Source organism: Vicugna pacos, chromosome 13, assembly GCF_048564905.1.
Source record: "Vicugna pacos chromosome 13, VicPac4, whole genome shotgun sequence".
Classification (NCBI taxonomy): domain Eukaryota; kingdom Metazoa; phylum Chordata; class Mammalia; order Artiodactyla; family Camelidae; genus Vicugna; species Vicugna pacos.
In genome coordinates, this window is record NC_132999.1 from 15,540,104 (window position 1) to 15,565,005 (window position 24,902).

At 33.9% G+C, this 24,902-nt stretch overlaps 1 protein-coding gene and 1 pseudogene across 1 annotated transcript in view; one reads left to right on the forward strand and one right to left on the reverse strand.

Moving 5' to 3' along the window:
• The window catches only part of LRRC7 (leucine rich repeat containing 7), a 426,756-nt gene that overhangs the window by 362,926 nt on the left and 38,928 nt on the right, over positions 1 to 24,902 (reverse strand). The window lies entirely within an intron of this gene.
• LOC140700836 (shugoshin 1 pseudogene) lies at positions 24,222 to 24,726 on the forward strand (annotated as a pseudogene).

The window sequence follows — 24,902 nt, forward strand, 5'->3', positions numbered from 1 at the left end:
ACACTACACTATGCTCATTTTTACTAATCTAATACCCTCTGTTGGATTATTTCATATGTTGTCAATATTGACATATTTTTAATTGAGATATAATTGACATATAACATTGCATAAATTTAAGGTATACAGCATATTGATTTGATACACTTACATACTGCAATATTATTATCATTCATAGCATTAACTAACTCCTCTATCAAGTCACATAATTAACATTTCTTTTTGGTGGTGAGAAAATTTAACATCTAGTTTCTTAAAATCTTGAAGTCTATAATATAGTTTTGTTGACTATAATCACTATGCTGTGCATTAGGTTTCCAGAACTTATTCATCTTCTAACTACAAGTGTATACCATTTGATCATCTCCCCAGTTCTGCAACCTCCCAGTTCCTAACTACCATGCTACTCTTTGTTTTTGCAGTTCACCCTTATTAGATTACACATATAAGCAATATCATATAGTGTTTGCCTTTCTCTGTCTGACTTATCTCCCTTAGCATAATACTCTCAAGGTCCTTGTTGTCACAAATGACAGGATTTCTTTCTTATTGTTGAATAATCTTCATATCTTCTTTATGCATTCATCCATTGACAGACACTTGCGTTGCTTCCATATCTTGACAACTGTGAATAACCTGTTAGAATGGCTATCTTCTAGAAGACTAGAGGTGGGTATTGGTGAGAATGTGGACAAAAGGGAACACTTGTATACTGTTAGTGGGAATGTAAATTGTTTTAGCCACTATGGAAAACAGTATGGAGGTTCCTCAAAATATTAAAAATAAAACTATCATATTATCCAGCAATCTCACTTCCAGGCATATATTCAAAATAAATAAAAACAGGGTATTGAAAAGGTATCTGTACTCCCATGTTTACTGCAATATCATTCACAATGGCCAAAATATGACAAACTGTGTTTAAAATAAAAATGAGTAATATATGATGTATACCTTATTTTGATATTTATTTAATTACACTAGTTTCATAGGTATTGCTGATTTTTACATACACACTATAAATTTTTTGATTGTTTTCTGTGAGCAAACATTATGCATTATACTTTTGTTGTTATTATTTTAAAAATCCAGATGTGGAAAAAAGATTACATTACAATATTGCTTGTAAAATAAATTCCAATAGGAAAAAATTCAATTATTTTCATTATACAAGTATTTCCAGTTGCAAAAAAAAGGGTAAAAATTTAGTAAATGTTTTTTGTTAAAAATAAAAAGCCACATTACTTAATTACCCATACCATTTATGCTATTAGCTGATTTCTGTTTTTCTTATTTTTATTATCTATTTTAGATTCTTATAATTATTGCTTTACTTCATTAATTCAGTGCACCAAAATGATTTTTTCATAATATATACCAAATTATTTAAAAGTGGCTTTGATATCATTGTGTTCCTTTTAGTATTTCAGTAAAGATTAATCATATTGACTCAGTTTAAAGCAAACACTACAGTTATTTTAAATACTTGAATGTCAGACATTTCGCACTCCCTATTATTCAATTTTCTTCTTCAGTCAGATTTTCCATTATATTTACTGCACTCTTCAGTCAAGCCTCACCTATATTGTTAGATATATTGGCTTATTGTGATCATCCCTAAGCTTAAAATCCATAACCTGTCACATTTCCAGGGACTGAGATGCCAGTGGCTGCACCGTAACAATTCCAAAGTATCCTAAGAGAGGTGGTCACAGGAACTGTGGCCATACAACCAGAAAGCTAAGAGAGGAAAAGGTAATTTTGATCCTATGGACACACAGGAATAAGCCCCAATGGCTGTTTAATGTAATTAGGTTGGTAGAGAGTGAGCCTTGCCTTCACCCCTCACCCAGAAAACATAAGATGAGTCAAAGGTTGAACAGAACCACAAATTAGGCATACTGAGCAATGTTATTCCAGGATCAAGAAGTAATTTTATGATTCAGAGTATAGATAAAAATCTAACAGAACAGCTGGACTACATGGAAAAGCATGTATCTGCAACATCTTGAAATGACTATCTCAAAGATCTTTGTAGACTACATGATGAGTATGTAAGATACTATCTAATGTTTTTAAAATCAACATAAAACTGGATGACAATAAAGCTTGGTGGTTAAAGCAGATTCTAGCCAGACTGCTTAGATATACTTCCTCGATCTTCTGCTTTTTACCCATATAACCATAGCAAGTCACTTAGGATCTCTTTGTGTCTCTTTGTGTAAAATGTGTATTTTAATACCATTGACCTGATCTGACTTTAAGAATTAAATATGTTAACAGATAAAAATATTTAGAACAGTACCTAACACATTGTAATGCCTCTAAAATGTTAATTATTATTAAACATTAGCTTTTGTGTCATTAAGTATAAATGAGTTAAATCTTCTTATTATACTGCAAAGACTCTCAGACTGGATCATGAAACAAAGTCCAACTATAAACTATTTATAAGGATTCCTCTCAAAGCAAAAATGATAGAAAAGTTTAAAAGTAACACATGAGACAAAAATATACCAGCCAGCATGAACCACTCCAAAAATCAAATACTATGAAGTATTAAAAAATATTTTAAAAAAATTTTTAAAGCAAGTAGCTTTAAATTGAACAGATATGGTGATTTAACTTTGACAAAATGTATAGTTCATAATCATAAAACTTTATGTAATAAATATGGTATTAACATACAATTTGTAGAAATGTTAAAAACACAAAAATAAAATAAATGGAATAATAATAGATATAACTCATTTTTTAGAATTTTTTTACAGAACAAGTAAGCAAAAAATAAATAACTAATGAGATCTGAATACTACTATTGTTAATTTAATAGTTGCAAACTTGGTAAAAAATGAAAACTTCATTTCTAAGTAATGATGAACAATATAAAAGTACTGATCAGATATTTATTCAATATAGAAAATCCCAACAAATTTTCAAGTGCACAAATTATAAATGCTCTATTTTTATGATTTAATTTCATGAAAATTATAAAGTAATAATACAAATTAAAAAGAAAGAAAAAATTCTCAACTATTTGGAAATTCTAAAAATACTTAACTCAGGCTAAAGAGAACATTAAAATGGGAACTTGAAACTAGTTAACAAGATTGTAGCCTTAAAATAATTTATTTATTCATTAATCCCATATATATTCACTATTCAAGTCACTGAGGTTCCAGTGATGAACAAGAAAAACACAGTCCTTATTTGAATGGCTTACAGTTTTGTTGCGGAAGAAGGGATGGAGGCACTTACTCATTAACTTACACTCACTCATTCATACACTCAATAAACCAGTAAGTTATCAAAAAATGAAAGGGGGAAATACCCTGGAAAAGCTAGAACAACATATAATGATAAATAACAGTGATTTGGAGTGCCAAAATATATAATAGTGAGACATAAAAGTAAAACTGTTGAAAAAAAAAGTTAGTAGAGTGGAATTTTACATAGTAACTATGTAAAAAGATTAATCAAATGTATGCAAAATTAAGAATGAATGATATAGAAAATCTAAAGTAGTATAAGAGAATACTTAGCATTAAGTTAACTATTAATTCAACAAATATTTATAGACCATATAATAAATTTCAGGTAATGTGCTAGGTGTAATGTGCTAGGTGGTGGGCAAAATTGATTGTTTTCTTTCCTTATAGAGCTCAAAGTCTAGTGTGGGGGCTGCAGAAATTATCCAGGGAGATGAAATATTATGTAATAAATACTGGGGGGACAGAGAGAAGGAATAGGTGCCCTGGGCACACCTGAAAATGGCCACTCACTCTGTCCTTGAAGTTCAAGGAAAAGTTATAGGAAGAAATGCATGGGGTTATGCCAGAAAGAACAGCTTGCGAAAAGTCTGTAAGGTTAGAGTGAATACATTTTATTAGATAATCTAAACAAGATTAAGACCATCTGGTGGAGAGAGAAGACAAATATTAAGAAAGAAAAAAGAGGTTGTATTGAAAACAGAGGTCAATCAAAAAGTCTTTGTAAGCTATAATAAAGGTTTTGAATTTTAACCTTAGGTCAACAGGGGACCTTTGGAGTGGGGAGTAAGAGACAGACATGACCAGATTTAAGATTAAGAAGAACATGCTGGCTAGTTACAGAATCGAAAATAGATTATGAACATACAATGGGTTGAATTTCTTTATTAAGCACCTAAGCAGAGTGTAGTAAGATACAAATGTAAAGATGGGGGTTTTCGGGAAAGGTGGTGGAAGAAGTATAAACAAGCAAACAAGAAGTATAAACAACACACTATTACCTAAGTTAACAGAGTTCTTTATTGAGAGCTTTCTGACACCAGCTGAACTTTGATAACAAAATGCCATCTTCTCTCCCCTTCTCGGCTACTGCTGTTGGTCAAAAGCTATTTCAGGGCCTTAGGGAGAGCAAAAAGAAGGGAGAGTGGAGGGGCAGGCCCTTGGTATTCCTTAGTCACTGGTCACAGTGATATCAAATGGGAGCTGGATCATCACCCTATCCCCAAATTATCAAAATACCATCAAACTCAGAGATGACGATTGTCACTGCAAGACAGAGTACGTGTAATTGAGGAGAGATGAGGAGAGATGGTAAAACTCAGAGGGATACCAACAACTTAGAAATTTGAGTTAAAGGAGTATCAAGACTGAGAAGGAGTCAGAAAGCAAGGAACAAATGAAATGAGTAAGCTATGGTAGCATGTGAGACAGCAGGCAAGAGGATTTTAAGGAAGTTGTGGTCACTGTGGCCATTATGGCCTTAGCAAGAGCAAGTTTAGTACAATGAAGAAGACAGAAATCACACTGCAGTAAATTAAGCTGTAACGGGATTTTGAAAAGTACAAGTAACCAATGTAGACAATTCCCTTAAAGGGAGTGACTTTTGAAGCATGTGACCCAGGAGCCAGAAAGAAAGAGAGAAACAGATTTGACTACATAGCCAGTAAGCAATTTATAAGACAAATGGGATAAATACTTATAATACATATTTATAAATTTATAAATAGCTCTTAGAAATATAAAGATAAAGATTAAAGGGTACACACAGGCAACTAACAGAAAAAGAAACAGCCAATGAATATTTGAGAAGATGTCAATATCAGTACTGAGAAAATTAAAGCAACAAAGAACAATATTGAAATTCTAGATTAGCCAAAATTATTCATACATAGTAAAGGTGGCAAGTATAGGTAACTGGAACTGTGGGTGGGTTGGTAATTGTTACATACATTTTTTAAGGCAATTTGGCAGTAATTATTGAGATTTTGAACACTGAAATCCCATGACCCATCAATAGCAATCCTGTAAATCTATGCTACAGAAATATGTGCTAATTACAGTATTGTCTGGAATAGCACAATACTGAACAGTCCTTGATAGGAAAGTAGATAACCCTTTTTAGAAGATTTGCTGTGCACAGGAGGAGAGAAATAGATGGCAGACAGAGGGGACAGGGGATAAAGTAGCGGAAGCAAGTTGTTTTTAATGGGAGACGCTTGTGGAAGATTAAATGAGGAAGGGAAGGAACAGAGAAAATCGGTTAATGGATAAGTGGAGGTAGAAGACAATGTAATCCCAAGCAAGAGCAGTGGGTAAGAACTGTGATATAGGATGGAAGAAGAGGATAGGTACATGCCATTATGATTAGAGATTTGGTGACAAACGATTGACAAATTTCACATCAGATGGTGTCTGAATTCTCTATGATTTAAAAAGAAAAGTAGCCAAGTTGCTGAGAGTTGGAGGGGAGGTAGGCAAGTTAGATCTTAGGGACATGAAAAAGATAAGAAGTAGGCAGTGTATACAGTGAGAACAAAAGGATAATAGTAAAATACAGAAATATTAACTCTAATGGCATCAATCTATGAGGTTATTTACTTTCTTCAACAGTTAATAAAGGCAGAGAGAGAACTTGTCAGTGAGTGAGAAAGACAAAGAGCAAGAAATTGAGGATAAACTGGAGAGACAGTGATTAAAGTGATATATTAAGGAGTCAAAACTAGGTCAAAATGGAAATGAAACAGAATTGATAGAACGTGTAGAGCTGTTAAGGGAATGGAGTCTCAGTGTGTTTGTAGACTAGGTGATAGCTGAGTGACTGAGCTTGGAGAAGTGCAGGTTGCAGAGTGCGCAAGGTTACCAAGGGTTGGTACTTCCAGCTGATAAGAATCAAGGTATGAATGACGTTCCTCGAAGGAAGTACTATACTAAATACATAAAACTGTCAATCAATCTTAATTTATAGTTTTATTTGCAGTTCAAACAAAATTCCTATGCAATTGAAAATGTTATCAAAATGCTTATTATAATGTCTTTTTGAGAAGAGCCAATAGATGTGTAATAGGTTTTATTTTTTAGAGAAGTTTTAGGTTTACAGCAAACCAAGGAGAAAGTACACAGTTTACTTTACTCTCTGCAGCCTCCTCACCATCCACATCCCACACCACAGTGGTACAGTAACTACAACTGATACATCATTATGTATGGTTCACTCTTGTTATTGTGCAATGTAGGGGCTTTGACATATGTAAAACAGATATATTATGTATGTATTATGTATTATAATATAAATGCACAACACAAATGTAATATACATTTATGTCTCTACCATTTTGTAGTATCATGCAGAATAGTTTCACTGCTCTAAAAATCCTGTGTTCTGTCTATGTATCTTTTCCTGCATCCCTTATGGCCTGGCAATCACTCATCTTCTTTACTATCTCAACAGTTTTGCCTTCCAGAATGTCATATAGTTGGAATCACACAGTATGTAGGCTTTTTTAGATTGGCTTCTTTAACTTAGTAATATGCACTTAAGTTTCCTCCATGTCTATTTATGGCTTGACAGCTCATTTATTTTTAGTTCTGAATAATATTCCTTGTCTGGATGTACCACAGTTTATTTACCCATTTATCTACTAGAAGACATCTTGGTTGCTTCCAAGTAATAGCAATTATGAATAAAGCTGCTGCATACATCCATTTGCATCCATAAGTTTTTAATTCCTTTGGGTTTATACCAAGAAGTGTGATTATTGGAGAGTATGTTTAGTTTTGTAAGAAACTGCCATACTGTCTTCCAAAGTGGCTATGCCATTTTGCATTCCCACCAGCAATAAATGATAGTCCCTGTTGCTCCACAACTTTACCAGCATTTGACGTTGTCAGTGTTTTGCATTTTTGCCATTCTAATAGATGTGTAGTGGTATTTCATTGTTGTTTTAATTTGCAATTCCCTAATACAATTCCCTAAAACATTGAGCATCTTCTCATTTACTTATTTGTTACCTGTATATCTTGTTTGGTGAGGTGTCTTTTCATAACTGTTGCCCATTTTTTAATCACTCATTCCCCTGTTGTTGAGTTTTAAGCATTTTTTGCATATATTGAATAAGTCTTTTATCAAATATGTTTTTTGCAAATAGTTTCACTCATCCTATGGCTTGTCTTCTCATTCTCTTGACAGTGTCTTTTGTATAGCAGAAGTTTTTAATTTTAATCAAGCTCCACTTATCAATTATTTCTTTCATGGATCATGTCTTTGATGGTGTGCCTGAAAAATCAACCTCAAGGTCATCTAAGTTTTACACTATGTTATCTTCTAGGGCTTTCATAGTTTTGCAATTTACATTTAGGTGAATGATCCATTTTAAATTAATTTCTGTAAATCTGTAAGGTTTGTATCTAGATTAATTTTTTGCAGGTAGATGTCCAGTTGTTCCAGAACAATTTGCTGAAGAGACTCTTTTCTCTACTGTTCTTTTATTTCTTTGTCAAGGATCAGTTTATATTTGCATAGGTCCGTTTCTGGGCTTTCTATTTTGTTCCATTGATCTATTTGTCTATTCTTTCACCAATTCCACATTGTCTTGATTACTGTAGCTTTACAATAAGCTAGAAGTTGGGAAGTGCCAGTCCTCTGACTTTGTTCTTCTTCTTCAATATTGTGTTGGCTATTCTGGGCCTCTCTATATAAACTTTAGAATCAGTTAGTCGATATCTACAAAATAACTGGCAGAGATTTTGATTGAAATTATCTTGAATCTACAGATTAAGCTGAGAACTGACAACTTGGCGATATTGAGTACCCCATCAATAAACATGGAATGTATCTACATATTTCAGTTCTTCTTTGATTTCGTCAGAATTCTGTAGTTTTCCTTGTATAGATCTTATGCATCTTATACATATTTTGTTAGATTTATGCCTAAGTATTTCATATTTTGGGGTGCTAATGTAAATGGTATAGTGCTTCTAATTTCAAGTTTCAATTCTTCATTGCTGCTATCTAAGAAAACAACTCTAGATATTTGTAAATTCAGAACAAGTATTCTGAATAACCCGCAGATCAAAGAAGAAATAAAAATGGAAATTAGAAAATATTTTTAAAAGAATAATAGTAAAAAAAACTACCTACTAAAACTTGTGAGAAGTTTATAGGTATATTTGTTTATAGACAAACTTTAGAGACATTTATAGCCATAAAATCATGTATTAATTAAAAAGTATACTGAAAACCAATAGTCAAGAATCCACTTACAAAAATTAGCAAAGGAACATCAAATTAAGCTTCTTAGAGTATGGAATTTGGGAACTATTAAAGGAAGTAGAATAAATTAATGGAATATCAAGTAAACATACAGTAGAGAAAAGTAGTAATGCTGAAAGTTGGTTCTTTGGAAAGATTGACAGAATTGATTATGTTCCTGACTGAGACTGATTCAGAAAAAAATAAAAAGAGAAGGTATACGTAATATCAGGAATGAAAATTAGTCCAGCACTAACGTTCTGCAACATTAAACATTATTAAAGCCTACTATGAACAACATTTTGTTCATACATTCCAAATTTATATGAAAGAGAAACTCCAGTAAAATACAGCCTACCAAAATGAGGAAAAATAAAAATCATAATACTCCTATAATTATTAAAGGCATATAATTTTAATCAAAACCTCCCAGCAAAGAAAACTCCCTGCTCACTTACTTTTAGCAATAAATTTTACCAATTACTTAAGGAAGAAATAATGCCAACCTTATACAAACTTTCTAAGAATAGAATAAGAAGGAAAACTGTCCAACTCATTTATGCAGTTTTATCACGAAATTAAAACCTGTCAGAACAGCAGGAGAAAATCTGAGCTTAATCAAACAAAAATACAAATTACTAAAAAAAATTTAGGCAACTGAATCTTTCAATATATGAAAAGAATATTATATCATGATCTAGTTAGGCAAATGACAGCAATTCAGGGTTAGTTTAACTTCTGAAAATAAATCAGTGTAATTCACCACATTGAATACAGAGCTAATAATTTTAAAATTCTAATAGTTTAATCAAAAAAGTACAGAATAAATTTCAATATTTAATCATGAAAAAAATACTCTTAGCAAGGTAGGGACAGCAAAGGATTTCCTTAATCTGATATCTTATAAAAGTTATATCAAACATTATATTTAATGGCAGAATGTTGAAATTTTATTCTGATTCTGAAAATCAAAGGTGCTCCTTATCATTATTTGTATTTTCTGTCATACTTAGAGTGCCATAAGGTAAGAAAGAGAAACACAATGGATAAAGATTGTAAAGATGATACAAATGTATTTACATAGAAAAATAACAAAAATTATAGAATAAATTAATACAATTAACAAAAGAGTGTATTAACATTATAGGATATAAGATTAATATTTAAAAATCAATCTTATTTCCAAGTACTAGAAACAAACATTTGGGAAATCGCACTGGTTGAAAAAATGCCATTCACAATAGCATAAAAATATGAGTAGAATAAATTATGCATACAATACCTTACAGAATACCATTAAATATTATTGGAGAAAAGTAAAGAAGATCTATAGAGCTAGAGGATATATGGATTGGAAGATATGATAGTAAGAAGTCAATTCTTTGCAGATTTCTCTTTTATTTATATTTTATTTTGTTTTAATAAAATCCTAATCAAAGATTACAACAGGTGCTTTTTTGAGGGATTAGTCAAATTGTTTCTAAAATGCATATGAATATGAATCCTAGTATATTCTGATACCATGTAGCAGAGATAAGGGCCTCATACGTACAGGCAATGATAGTCTAGTATATAGAGTACATAGCAAAGCCAATATAGAAAAACAAGGAGGGAGGACTACTGTCATAAACAGTTTGAATTATCATAAAACTGTAGTGATTAAAATATGTAGTATTTGCATAAGGATGGAAAAATCAATCAATGGAAAAAAAGTCCAGAAAGGAAAGATGCATATATAGATATTTGATTAGTAATAAGAATGACACTGCTAAACATAGGGATAGGATTAGATTTCAATAAATGCTGCTAGACTAACTGGGTAGCCATCCTGGAAAAAGGAAAACTTGGTATCTACCTTACATCACATACAAAAATCAAATCTAAATAAGTATAGATTAAAATATAAAAACCAAAAAATAATAATGATAAAGCTTCTAGAAAGTAATAGGAGAGTATCTTCATGATTGTGACAGCCAAATATTTCTTAAAGAGGCTAGGAAAAGCATACCCCAATCAGAACAAATTGATAAATTATATATTAAAAATTTTAAAACCTTCTGCTTATTAAAGGTGGAGAAAACAAACCATAGAGTAGAAGATATTTAAATCACATGTAATCAATGTAAAATATTTATACAGAATATTTACAGAAATTTTACTAAGAAATAAGGATGGCTTGAAAAAAAATGTGAGTCTTATACAGGAATTTCATAAATAAACATAACCAAATGGCTAATATGCATATAAAAGATGTTCAACATTATTAGTCATCAGGAAAATGTTAATTGAAACCACAATGAGATTTTACTACATGTCCACTGAAATGGCTAAACTCACAGTACTGTCATAGTGGGTGATGTGTAACAGCAGAAACTCTCTGCTGAAGTGGCTAAATAGCTTGAGAACTTTGACAAACATTTTGGTATTATTTATTGGAGTTGAATGTACATATATCTTATTATTAAGCCATTCAACTACTGGGTGCAAAAAAAATGTGTGTACATGTACATGAAGTGAATGTTTACTCTTAACATTCTTTATAGTAGCCCCAAACTGGGAACACACAAAGCTCATCATCACTATAAACAAAGAAACAGAGACAGGTCTACTTAAGAAAAAGGAAACATACAAAAATGAACATGGATAAACTGAACCTCATAAACACAATATTAAGTGAAAGAAGAGGACAGAAAAGTAAAGTAAAAGAAGTTTTTAAAATAATAATAAAAATAAAAATAGTTTTTGGAGTCTTGATTCCTACAATATGGTTTAAATTTATACCTGGTTGTTCCACTGTCAGGGAAAAACCAGTGCTATGGGTTTTTATTAAGCCCTAGTTCCTAGGGCATACTTCAGTATAGTAAAGTAGTTGATTTAAATTGAGAAATTAAATGTCCTATTTAGTCATTTAAACCTATTGTTTCTTTTACCAAAACTACCCATCTTTGGAATTTAAACAGGAATGTTAGTTTTCTCTCAATTGATTGAGATTACTCTATATCAAGAGGTAATCTCTCCATCTCCAAATCATTGAGGACTGCAGAAAATACATCTTTTGCTTTGTGGTACCATTTAAAACTCTATAATCCAGAGGGTACTGATTTAAATCAACTAAATTTTAAATTAATTTAATTGTCTTTCAGAAGCTTTTATAAGACCATGCCCATGTGGTTGGGACTGGAGTTCCCCTGAAGGACTGTCCATTTCCACTGTCAGTTGTACTGGGAAGAATTTTATCCTCATATTGGATCAGAAGTCAAGGTAAGGATAAAAAGCTCTTCTTCCTTTCTCAAAGCTCCAAAGAGCAGCAGACTGGGACTCTGATTTATCAAAATGCTCTGAGCACTCCCAGGAATGTCAGACAAGTTGATTCCTGCCCAGAGGAGGCAGACCAGAAACCAGGAACTACTCAAGACATCGCCCTGAGAAAGACCTGGGGCCAGTCCTGAGCCTACTGTCTATTAAGAGTAGCCACTGGTTGTAAGCTTCTAACCCTTGAGCATATTTAGTGCATTTAGTTTTCACTTGCTAATATGAATAATAGTCTGATCTCTGAAACATTCTGGAGAATTATTGGAAAGATCTTTCCCACACTTGGAAAAGCACATGAATGGAGCACTGTACTTTCCCCTGAGGCACTGAGTCTTCTAAAAATCCATTACGGTTCTTTTTATCATGACTTCAAAATGAGTTTCTATACAGTTCTCCTCATTCTGAACATTATGTCAGGTATTGGATTTCAAGGAGAGTCAAGATTTCCTGAGAGTTCCACACCTTTGGATTTTGATGTATAAAGTTCATCTTTCTTCTGGTTATAGAATAAATAACCATGGGTTATCTTGAAGTCCATAATCCAGAGATGCTAAGGTCAGGCACAATAATGGAGTATCTTCAAGTTATAAGAAAAAGCACAATTTTTTGTTTTTTTATGACCTTTTTGAATAGACTATCATGTGAGAAATGGTATTGAACTAACTGAAAACCCAAATATAGACAAAAGTCATTTGGATAATAACTGTAACAAAAGTATTGTACACACATGACAAGAAAGATTCTGTCTCAAAAGTAGTGCCAAAGGAATAATGATTTAGAAAACCATCTACTTTTTATATGACATTTATTCTCATAGAATTTTCAACCTATATCAGATAATTAGCAAACTTATGAAGGTGGAAATCATTGTCACCTATAGTTACACAGAATGAGTAACTTATATATAAGACATTATTAAGATCGAAGATGAGTATGGCAGGATTTCTTTGTTGAAGGAAGTTACAAGTTTTATTTCAAAGTAAGCCAAGTGCACAAACAGATCATGTGAAATGTAACATAACAGAGACTCTAGGAAGGGTGCAAATAGGAAAGTGGGAGTTCAGAGAAGAGAAAGATTATATATATAGTAACCTCGTGAAGTCTTGGAGAAAGGTCAGGATTCAGAGAGACATTGAAGAATCAAAAGCATTTAACTGGGCATATATAGAATGGAAGGAACACTACTGATGAAAGAAAAGGCATGAGCAGGTAAAAAGTTAGAAAAAGAGTGGTCTAGTCCAATAAGTGCTTAGAGAAAGTAGCTGGGAGTAAGGAAAGAAATGCCAAGGCACAGAAAGAGGCTATGAATACATCCCAAGTTGGAATTTTTACTTAATTCAGGAGACACTTGAGGGGCATTGAGTAAATGTTTGAACTACGGAAGTGCTTCTCTCAGTCAATAATGAGTAGGAATAGTTGGACTGAGGCAAATAGAAAAAAAGATGAAAAGCAAGGGATTGTGTACCCTATTTATTTCAACAGCTCTAGAAGAGGGTGATGAGATACTTAAAAGACAGGAAGGCAGCAAAAAAGAAGAAAGGTGGTAGTAAATTTACTTCTTCCAGAGACTGAACTTGCTAGAGCAGTTGCAACTAGACTAGTTAGAAAGTCTGGTACAGACATATCTTTACCAATGGAAATGATAGAACCTGACAAGGCAATTTGCACGCTAACACTTTGCAAGTAGAAAAATGAACATCGTATTTTAGTAAAGAGATTGAGTGTGATTATTAAACACCTATGATATTTTAGCCAGGAAGTTTTCTAGTGAAAGAAAATCTTCCGTAGGCATCTAAGTCTAGAACATGATTTAAATTCAGTTCTAAAGATTTCCTGAAATCCTAAGATTCCAAACAATCTGAGTTAAAATAGAGAATCTATGAAAACTATTAAAATCTATAGAGAATCAGATGGCCAGACTTTGATTTGGGACAGTCATTTTTCTACAATGGAGTATTAAAAAATGGAAAGAACAGAGACAATGGTATTAGATAAATCTGGGTTTGAATTCCGGTTGCAGAAGATGTTGGGTAAGTTAACTCACCATCTTGCACCTAGATTGCCTCATCTATAAAATGGGAATAACAATGCTACCTCATGGGATTTTTATGAGTATTACTTCAAATATAAAAGAAAAGCAACTTGCCAAGACCAATTCATAGTAAGGGCTCAATAAATGATAATTAGAGAAAAAGACACATATTTGCAAAGCAAGCAAAGATCAAGTAGAAATGAGTAGGAAAAGATAAGAACAATCTTTGGAAGAAATATCGTCAAGAACATTCCATTCTATTTCCATTAAAACAGCTGTAATTTAAAAAAAAATTAGTGAAAAGCTTAGCATTATTTACATTATTGTAAATTTCTTTAATGATGGTTTAATGTAACTAGATTTTCACATCTGTTTCTGCATATGAAGAAAATTTAGCCTCATATAGATAAGCAGTTGTAGAAGGGGGAAGTATTTCAAGATGATTTTGGATACTCTCCTTTGATACTACACAAAAGCTCTTAGTTTCTTAAAGCCTTGTTGCAGTATGAAATCTGAAATCGTATTACAAACTTAATCTTCTGATGCATTAAAATCCATGGCTCTGTCTTGCACTTTGAATGGATAGTTTACCAATATACGACTTTGTAATATCAAGCATTGGTTATTTGGAAAACATATTTTCCAAGTGTTGACATATTTCCTTATGCAATATCATGTAACCATCAACCTCATCAGAAAAGTCTTCAAACACTGAGATGCCTTCAAGCTTAGAGTGGCACAAACAAGTTTTCCAAAATTCTAATTTTCACTTGAAACCTTGAATTTTACCATTTGCCACCACAAATACTGGCAATTGTTGTCCTTGAAATAACTGGCTCACTTTGTTAACTTTTGAGGAAACTTCTGCCAAATACTCAGGTCTGAACTGTCTGTTCTTTCAAGTAGAAATATTATTCCAGAAAAAAAAAAAAGACAAGTTTGGTCTGAAATTCAAACACTAGAACAAAGGCTTTTCCATGAGACAAACATCAGACTTTGGTGTGCAGCAGGCGTGCTTTATGCACAATTTCTATTTCTTCATGAAAAAGATTTGCAATCAAAAGTTAGGATTTCTTAAAATAATTAATCTTCCTTCACCAAGGACATTCTTCAGAGAAATTGATGATGTTTGACTGCAAGAGAGTGGCACTGAAATGGCAGGACCATCACAGTTTGATGTCACTGCTTTGATCCATGTGAAGGCAGCAGTGGTTTTACTCACCACTGCTTTTTTACCATCAGTGCAAATGTCAAGATACTAAAAGAAGGCAAATAATTTTCATTAATTACTAAAATGTTTGGACTTTACTGCTTCTACCCTCACCCAGAGGTTCACAGTTAGAACTGCTGATCTAGAAGCAGTCACAAATGAAAGAGACAGGGGTCTCTGAAGCCCTGGGGCAGAGCCTGCACACGTGCCAAACAGAGAGCTGCATTGCACTGCAACATGAGTAAGAAGTAAACTTGTATTGTTTAAGCCACTTGACATGGGGGTTGTTTACTGCAGCAAAAAAAAGTGTCTCTTAATATAGAAATTGATACTCTGAAGTTGGGTGTTACCATAACAAAAACTAAAATATGGACATTAAATTCAGGCTAGATATTGGGGTTATAGATGGCAAGGAGAGAGAAGCTATAAAGCCGGAAAGCTCTGTTCTGCCTTTTTAGACATTTGGGAAAACTGTCACCAGTGAAAGCTTGGAAGCAAGCACCAGCTCACAGAGCCTGTAGCTCTAGAGGAAGTAATCAAAAAGCATCAACACGATCACGTGTATTGGATGTTATTGCTGTTTTCACTTGAATATTGTGAGAAAGACATGAACTTAAACAAGAACTGGTAGATTTGTTGGCAGAAATGATAGGGAAGAGAGAGTCCATCAATCTGAAGCCTTGAAGGAATGCTCAAGACGACTACTTCTAGGCTTCAAACAATAGGAACTAAGACCTCAAAATTTGTCTCTGAGAGTCAAAGGTCTCCGAAGTCTTAGCTGTTACAGCAAAGGTCAGATTCAGGATACAGCCTCCCCAGCCATGTCTGATGGCCTAATGCAGCTACCATTCAGTACAGACAGACTGGAATGCACAGGAAAGATCTTGGGTCTTATTATTGACATAGTGTTGACTTGAATCAAAAAAGATCAAAAGCCTACAAAGTTTTCAAGAAAACTTTATGGCCAAAGAAATCAGGAGCCTGAACCCATTTGATATTTAAAATAACTCTCTGGCCCCAGTACTTACATGTGCCAGAACTCAACTGTGAATATTGGGCATCCACCAAGGTAGGCATACCCCCCAATTCTCGCATCAGATCTGGTGATGGAGGCTAATAGAAAAGGAAGAACTTCCCAAACAGAGCCTGGAGCCTGAGGACTCAGAAAAACAATAGATGAGTGTGTTCTTCTTAGTAGAACTGGAGTCTAATTAAGGGGCATCCTTCTCACCCCCCACCACGGTAGGAGTCTTCACATCCTGCCTACTCGTGTTTCAGAAGTGTTATGTGAAAGGTCTTCCAACCTTTCTCTACTTAAAAATAAGTTTCTATTATGATGTTTTGATTATGCTCCATCATTTTATATTACTGTTATGTATGAGGTTGTAGATGACTTTTTTTTCCTTTTTAGGCTTCTGGCCTGCAAGGAACCACATTCAGATCCCACGGAGAGGACTACTTACCACCAAGTACTGTCCCTATGCTTTGACCTGGATCCAGTGACTACATGGGATTTTAGGTGGACTTCCTGGAGGAGAAGTGAGTATGTTCTACACATGGGGAAAAGAGTGAAATAAGTATGTGTTGTTCTGAAGAGTGGACTGTAACAGACAAGGCTAGTACTTACCAACTCCCATGTTCTTCCCTTTCCCCTGAGCAAAATGAGACATTTTCCACACCCCTTTGGCACAACCTAGTGACTTATTTTTGGACAACAGAATGTGAGTGGAAGTCATGTGTGCCAATTTCTGAGTACATATATACCTCATTCTCTTTCCTCATCTTCTGGCTGATAAAGAAAATTCCAAAGATTTAGAGGAAGTAAATGCATGAAAGAAGGAAGGGAGGAAGGAAGGATGGAGGGAAGGAAGGAAGGAAGGAAGGAAGGAAGGAAGGAAGGAAGGAAGGAAGGAAGGGAAGGGAAGGAAAGGGAAGGGAAGGAAAAGAAGGAAGCCTGGATCCCTGAATGATTGCTTACATAGAGCGTACTCTGTTGGGACCTGCACTGGACTTTTAAAAAAATGTGAAGTCAGCCTTTCATTGCAATTATTTGCTGAGATTTGGATATGTTTGTTGTTGTTGTTGTTATACCAGTCAGCTACTCTCATCATAAGGTTGAGATGCTGAGTCCTGCAGACAAAATCATTTCCTCCACTTGGAGACTCAAGTCCTACAAGCTCTCTGAGAATTTGATTTTTGACTCTAAGTATGTAACACACCCCTTCAGCTCAGAAAGATTTTTGCGCCACACTCTATCCTTGCTGCTAATGTGTGCTTCTTATAAATGACACCCCCAAGATAATTCTGTCTTTTTTTTTTTTCTGACTAGAGTCTTGAACACTCTTGATTGGGAATCTACTATGTTGCAGGCATTGTAATATGTGCTGATGATACACTGATAAGCAAATCAGATGTGATTCCTCACCTCATATTAATAATACGCTTGCTTCGGCTAACTTACTTGCATTTGACTTATACCTTCTTGATAGAGGCCATCCTAGTCCTGCCTGGAGCTGAACTCTCATCTCTAGCTGCTGCCACCATTATTCCCAGGGAATTGGGACATCCATTCAGCTATCACAGCTGTGAGCAAAATGCATGAAAAGAAAAGGGCACCAGCAGTGAAACTGGCCGGCAGACAATTGTGGTTTTGTTACTGATCAGAGATTGAATTTCTTTGTCGTATAGCTTGGGACAAAATAGATGTAGGATTAAAAATGCAAATACAGTATGGAAATTAAATTCTTCTCAAAGAACACTCAATGACCTTGGCTTCCAACATTTAAAGTTAGGCACGAGTTCTGACAGAATTTCTTCAAAAACACATGTTCTCACTTTCCTGCAGTATCATCTGAATGTGGAAGTTTCACTGGGTTGGAGAAGTAATTTATTATGGAACAGTTAATCAGTTAATCTCATCGCCCCTACTCTGGCCTGGCCCTCGCCATTACGAATGTGTCCCTTCCACTTTGAAATATTGGCTATTTCATTTCTCTGGAGACCTGGTACAGCTAACATTTTTGACAACGTATCTTTAAAGGTAGAATCCAAACGAACCATGGTCATTCATTAGCAATATGGATTACTTCAAGTGAAATTTATTTTTCAGTTGGTCTTTCTAGGCCTTAGATTACTACTTCCCCTTGTCATAAAGTCCATGAATGTATCAAGTCATCAAGCGTCTGGAAAAGACTTTCTCATTAAGTTTTCCACATTATAATAATGATAAATTTAAAGAATGCTGAATCAGTTGAGGAAGCAAACATACAGGACTTGAAGGCTTCATTTTTATTTTACTAAACATTTGATTATGAGAGTTCTTCTATGGATGTACATACGGTACCGTACTACTGAAGATTTTTATTATAATGGAGAATTACTGATCTATCAATATTTTAGAATGTTAAGTACAAAAAGCTGAAGCATACTTTTTTTAAAATAACCAAAAGGACCTGGATTTTACTAATAAAATCCACTTTCTAGGTATCTAAAATTGGCATTAAATTTTGTATGCTGCATCATGATTACAAGCCTCAAGTTTTTAAAACATATATTCAATGTTTACTGTAAGCCTCTTAAAGAGGAAGACATTAAGAGTCATACTTTTTTGTATACCTTGCAATGCTAGCACAGCACTGCTTTCAAAAATGAACTTGAGAAATATTTACCAAGTTCCGTTGACAATCAATTTAAATTCTGCTTTGTCTTTTAAATGACAGTAAATTAATAGTTTCATTAAGAAGAATCTCGGTAATACACACTTGATGATTAAGTCACATCCTCTGACCCAACCCGAGGGAGTTTAAATTCTTGTCTTTTCTGTGGCAAGGGTTTTCTTGGGGGAGAAAGAGAATGTTAGGAAGTGATTGCTTCCTAATGATTGGGGATAGTCTCAATTCAGTGGGTGCTTATAACGTTATAATTTTAAAAATTATTTACAATTATACTAATTTTGCTAAAATAATGATTTTCACTAGCCTTACAGTAATATACAACTGATTTTTTTGTATCTTCTCCCCTCAAATTTCTTTCTTCATTAACAAGTATACACACACATACACATATAATTGCATGTGTATTCTTCACGTCTTATCTTGTTTTGAGAATGTGTTTAGCTTAAGATGAATCCACTTATAGAGGTTTAAATAAAGGTACACTTTTCCTCACGTTATTAGAATTCTGAAAGTAGGAAGCTGTTGGTATTGATTTAATAGCTCAGGAAAGTCATCTCCTTGTTCTTTTTATTATTTTGGTCTTTTTCTCAAGATAGCTACTGCAGACTTCTTTCAACCTGATAAGGCAGGAGAATGAACAAAATCAGTAGCCTCTGCCTCTTTTCCTAGAAAAGCAAAACCATTTCAAGAACACTCCAGCAGTCCTCTGCTCACGTTTCACTGACCAGAGCTATTGTTACAAGGCCAAACTTAGCTGCAAGGGAGGCTGGGGAAATGAAGAATTAGTTTTTTTTAGCTCCTCTAGATACAAGCGGCAAGGGAGAAGGGAACTAAGAGTATTTGGTGTGAAAGTGTTTATAAGTTCTTTACAGAAAGGATTAACTAGCTGATGAAATCTAACAGATGATTTTAAAGTAGGAAGAGTAATTACATTACATATGTACAGTCCAGCATATTTTTATCTAATCTGGATATTTTATGCCAAATATTTGGCTTAAAGTAAAGAAGACTAAAACCACCCAAGGCTCTTGTAAAGACAGAAATACAGTATACCTAAGGTTCGTTTTTATCCTACCCAGTGGGGTATGTTGCAGAGATATCTATATGTTATACAGAAAACATTTTATATAACCTATGTGTTGCCTCCAAATTTGTGGCAAATTATTTCTAGTTATTCAGCTAATTAGAGTTGCCTGGGTGTTATTACGAATTCCACTCATTGCCACAGTAAGTAGATTAGCTGCATTTTACAAATGAGATAGATCACACGAGTTGTTGAATTTCCGTATCCCTCAAGTCACACAGAAGTTAATAGGAGAGCCAAGATAAGTCATCAGTGCCAAGAAAGGGAACATGAATGAGACAATGAAAGTTGCCTAAGGGTGATTTAAATTGCTCCTGTTCCTTTCCTGCACAAAAGAACACAGCCCAAATTGGTGTTTGGTCAGTGATATCAACGTGCCACAGAGGCCAGGACAAACAGAGCTTTATCTGCCTACAACACTGATAGGTAAAAATGAACACATTCCCTAGTTGATTTTGCATTCAGCTTTGGTGGCATAAAAAAAGAGTGATACACAGTTATCACATACTCCAGGGTTGTATTCCAATTATATTTAATATTGCTTGAAATACGTTGACAATGGGATTGGGTATGGAAATGTTATAATCAACAGTTCATTATTATGCTCCTGGGTGTTTGTCTTAACAATAAAGTTCTCTGAGAAGAGAACCTGTGTCTGTCATACTCATTTTATGTTGCAACCCCCCCTTGCGCCACTTCAGGCATAAATGGGATTAAAAAATGCTCTTAATAACGTAAATAAAGTTTGAGTATGTATACGATGTATCCATGGATATATTTTAATATGAAAAGAAAAGTGAACTGGTCTGTCAAGCACAGAGTTATTAGATGTATAATTCGATGAATGGTTCCCAATTGCTGAAATTTTTATGAATGATAATACTGTGTTCTCATAATTATATGCTAGATAAATATTCTTATATTTTTTCTCATTAGTCCTTCCTGTTTTCTAGGCTGTTAATGAAAATCCATAATTGTTTTTCATTATCCCTTCCTCTTGGATATATATTTTCTTCTGCCATTTATCCTGTAAATGTAACTTAATGACATCTTTCCAGAATAATTCCTCTTCTCTAGTTTCCTCACATAATTGGGGTTTCAGGAAGTTATCACCTCAGAGGTTTTCAAAATGCTTACAGTTGCCAAATCTAGAAGCCCGTTGCTTTGCTTAACATTTGTAAATACGCATTCCCTTAAGCAGCGAAGATTTCAAAGCAAAGAGCCTATTGTATGCTAGTCAGTGCGCACCCAGAGGCACTGACCCAGTGCTAATTCAGTGTTAGCAGCAACTTTATAAGAACATAATTAACATGAGTAACCAAAACCAATTGTCCTGACATAGTTTACCTCACAATGCTTTTTAAATGCTACAAATCTAAAAGGAAGTCATATGAGAAAAGGTAAATGACAACCTAGGAAACGTATCTGCAGCACTTAGGACAGCAAAGGGTGAGTATCAATAACATATGAGAAAGCAAACAAATAGAAAAAGGTGTGAAAATAAAACATATTAAGAACCAATTAACTTTAATTGCACTGTTGTAAAAACTGTAGTGACAATCATTGGTCACAAATTTGAAAAGTATTCATGAGAAACTTGAAGTAAAAAATAAAAAGCTGTTGACACGCGTTTTCACCAATGAAAGTACCACGTTATTCATCACCCTTTGTTGGAAGGAAACTTAGCCAATATTAATGTACATTTGCCATAATATTTTAAATTTATACCTCATCTGTATCTTTTTATCGTAAAGTTGAATTTCTTGCCTAAGTGTATTTAATAAGAGCAATGATCTTTCCGATAGTCAGACTTAACAAAAAATTTAAGAACTGATTTTTTGTAACTGTGAGCCTGAAGGTGTTTGTTATTTAAAAAAAAAAACTGTATTTAGTAAAATATTCTATGTAGAACACTGTGTTTTTCCTTAAATTTGTGAAGTATTTTTGGCTTGGAGATTGAATATACTTGCTCATTTTATAATAGTTTAACCAGTATGTGTCAATAAAATCAGTATATAAGACATGTCTTTTCTTGTTAGATTGGGAACATTTTTTTTAAAAGACTGTCTCAAAAATGTGCTATTAAAAAAATTAAACATGTCTCTAATTACATTAAAATACAAAACCGAAAAACCTTGTTCATTCTTCTACTATAGCAAATAGTGCAATGAACAAAAGACAAAGAGGCAATTTAGTAAGGCAGTGCAAAAGGCCAATAAGCATGGGGGAAAAAATCAGTATCACAAGTAATCATGGAAATGGGAAACAACGAGTTACCAACTTCAGGATATCAGATCAGAAAAGATTAAACAAGGAGAGGAAGATAAATAAGGAGAGAAAGAAGACAGACTAAAGGACATGTGCCTGAACCCAATGACAATCTTGCCATCCCTGAAAATGGGGCAACCTGAAACTGTACACTTTCTGACATGGTACACACCACCACTGATAAAGCATTCTTGTCCAAAAAAAAAAATTTGAACCTGAATCCCATCAAGCCTTTAGATCTAATCACCAATTTATATTTTAAAAAAAAAAGGTAAAAAGAACAGTTCAAATAACACCACAACTGATTAGTCAAATCTAGATCATGGAAAATTTTTGAGGAAAAATGGTCCTATTTCTTCAACACATAAGTTGCCAAAAAAGAAACAGGAAATCATTAAAAAGTTCAATTATTATCTGTTAGAAATACATACTGAAGCACTTATGAGTGAAATAATACATTATATGGATTTTCTCTGAAAATATTATAGTAAAAATAAATACCAGCATATATGAAACAGAAGCAGTAAAATAATGATCACTGTTGAAGCCAGCTGATGGGATATACTGGGGCTCTTTGTAACATTCTTTCTACTTTTTTCTATGAATGAAAAAACATGGAAAATAATTCTGGAAGGTAGTTTGTAAGATGCCAATTGTAGAAGTCGTCTCATTTCTATATACACATTATTCTTTATAAACGGTTGGCAAGGATGTTCAGTGTTTATTGTAGCATTGTATAAGAAGTTAAAGAAACAATCTGAATATCCAAAAATGGAGTATTAGTTAAATATAATACACATGCATCACTCATTAGAAATAATAACTTACAAGAATAATTATTCACATTGGCTAAAAACAAGGCTTTGAAGTTAAGTAGACAGGTTTATATCACATCTACGTCACCTATCAGCCGGGCACTATTGTGTAAGTTACCCAACCGATGTTAAGCCTAACTTCTTCATCCATAAAATGGTAAGGGCCATAGTACTTATATTAACAAGATATTTTTAGGGTTAAATGTTATCAGTGTTTATTTCTGTGTGGTGGGATCTCTGCTGATTTTTTCCTACCTTACAGTTTTAGTTTTTTCTACTCTCTGTGTCTATCTGTCTCTGTATGTACAAATGGAAAAAATTAACTCATAATTTTATAGACTCATAAATTTATCTAACCTCTTGATTTCATACAGTAAAATTTCTTCTTCAGCTAAGAATAGAATAATGTAAATATTAACATATTGACTCATTTTCTACTATTGTTCTGTTTCATTGGTCATTTTTATGAAAAAGTAGAAGTTGGTTAGATTTGAAATAATCAGAGGATAAAATATCACGTTATCTGGCTGAATGCACAGAATAAGAGCAACATTCTAAGAACTATAAGAAAACAAGGTTGGCCCAAATTCAAATTGTGAGGCCCAGAGTTTCCCTCCATTCTACTTTCTCTGTTTTTACAGATGAGTTCTTTCCCTTCACAACTAAAAAGCCTAATGTTTTCATGCTGCCTTCCCTAATCTTCAACTATCTCATTATCTCAAAATGTTTCCAATGGAAAAATACCAATTTTATAAATATCATGTTGTATTAGACTGTATGAACATGTTTTCTGCTATGTATCATTAAGTTAAAGGTACATATGGCAATTCAGAGATAATGCCATTTCTTATTTTAAAGCAATTTGGGTAAAATATTTGGTAAAATATAAGCTCTCTGAGGGTGGGGCTGTTACATGTCTGGTTTGTGTCTGTATCTCCATCACCCAACAAAATGTCCAGTATATTAAAAACACTTACCAAATATTTACTAAATTCGTTGAGGAAGCAGAAAATAAATTAAGATAGGGACTGAATATGGCAAGGCCAATGGTCTGTGATATTTTATAAGTTGTTTTTAGGTGTTGTTGAGCTGCCTGGCAAAGCGGGACTCTACCCAAGTGCCTAGCAGAGCCACTGCCTCATCTGACCACCTCCAGACAGCCAGTGGGTGACTGCAGCAGAGAATTTCAGATCGCAGGCAGCAGGAGATGGCACCACCATCTTTGGGGCTGAGAGTCATGCCAACAGCTTTGCAGAGCCTTGGAATGTGAGGAGGAGGGCGGAGGCAGAGGTGGTGACCAAAGCAAAAGATGGCCAAAGAAAAGTGCCTTAAAGAGTCCTTTCAGGTTAGTCTTGAAAATACAAAGAAATGCAAGAGAAAAGGAACACAAAGTTGGTAGAGGTTGTCAAAGGCCAAGTCATTTGAAGCTGGGCCATGCCAGATAATCACCAACATTTCTACACTGTTGAAAAATGACCTGGAATATAATAGAACACTAGTTTTGGACTTGAAAAATGAAAAATTCAAAATAAGAAAGCCCAAGATATCACCCTAGAGCTGAGAAAGGAGTGTTGCTACCTTGAATGTCAGTTATTTGCTTTGAAAGAAAAATGTATTTCAGAACAAAGAGAAGAACTTGCTCAAAACCAGTATGTCCCTTTGGCACAAACTCCAACAGTAATGATGACTCCAAGGACTTACCTGTGAAGGGTTTACCTCAAGTGCCTCTTCAGGAAGCTGACTTTTTAGAACAAAGAGCATCATTACAAATAGAAGAGCCAATACCTGCTATTCCTCAAGACAGACAGATTTGATTTTGAGTATTCTAGTTCAGTGGAATGTAACCTACTAGCAATGTCTTTCACAGAACTCTGTTCACCCATGACAGTTTAAGAAAAGGTTTAATGATTTTGGTAATTTGACACCATGGATAACTCTGAAATAAGTCATTAGTCCGGAACTTCTTTTAAATTGGAAAGAATTAGATTTG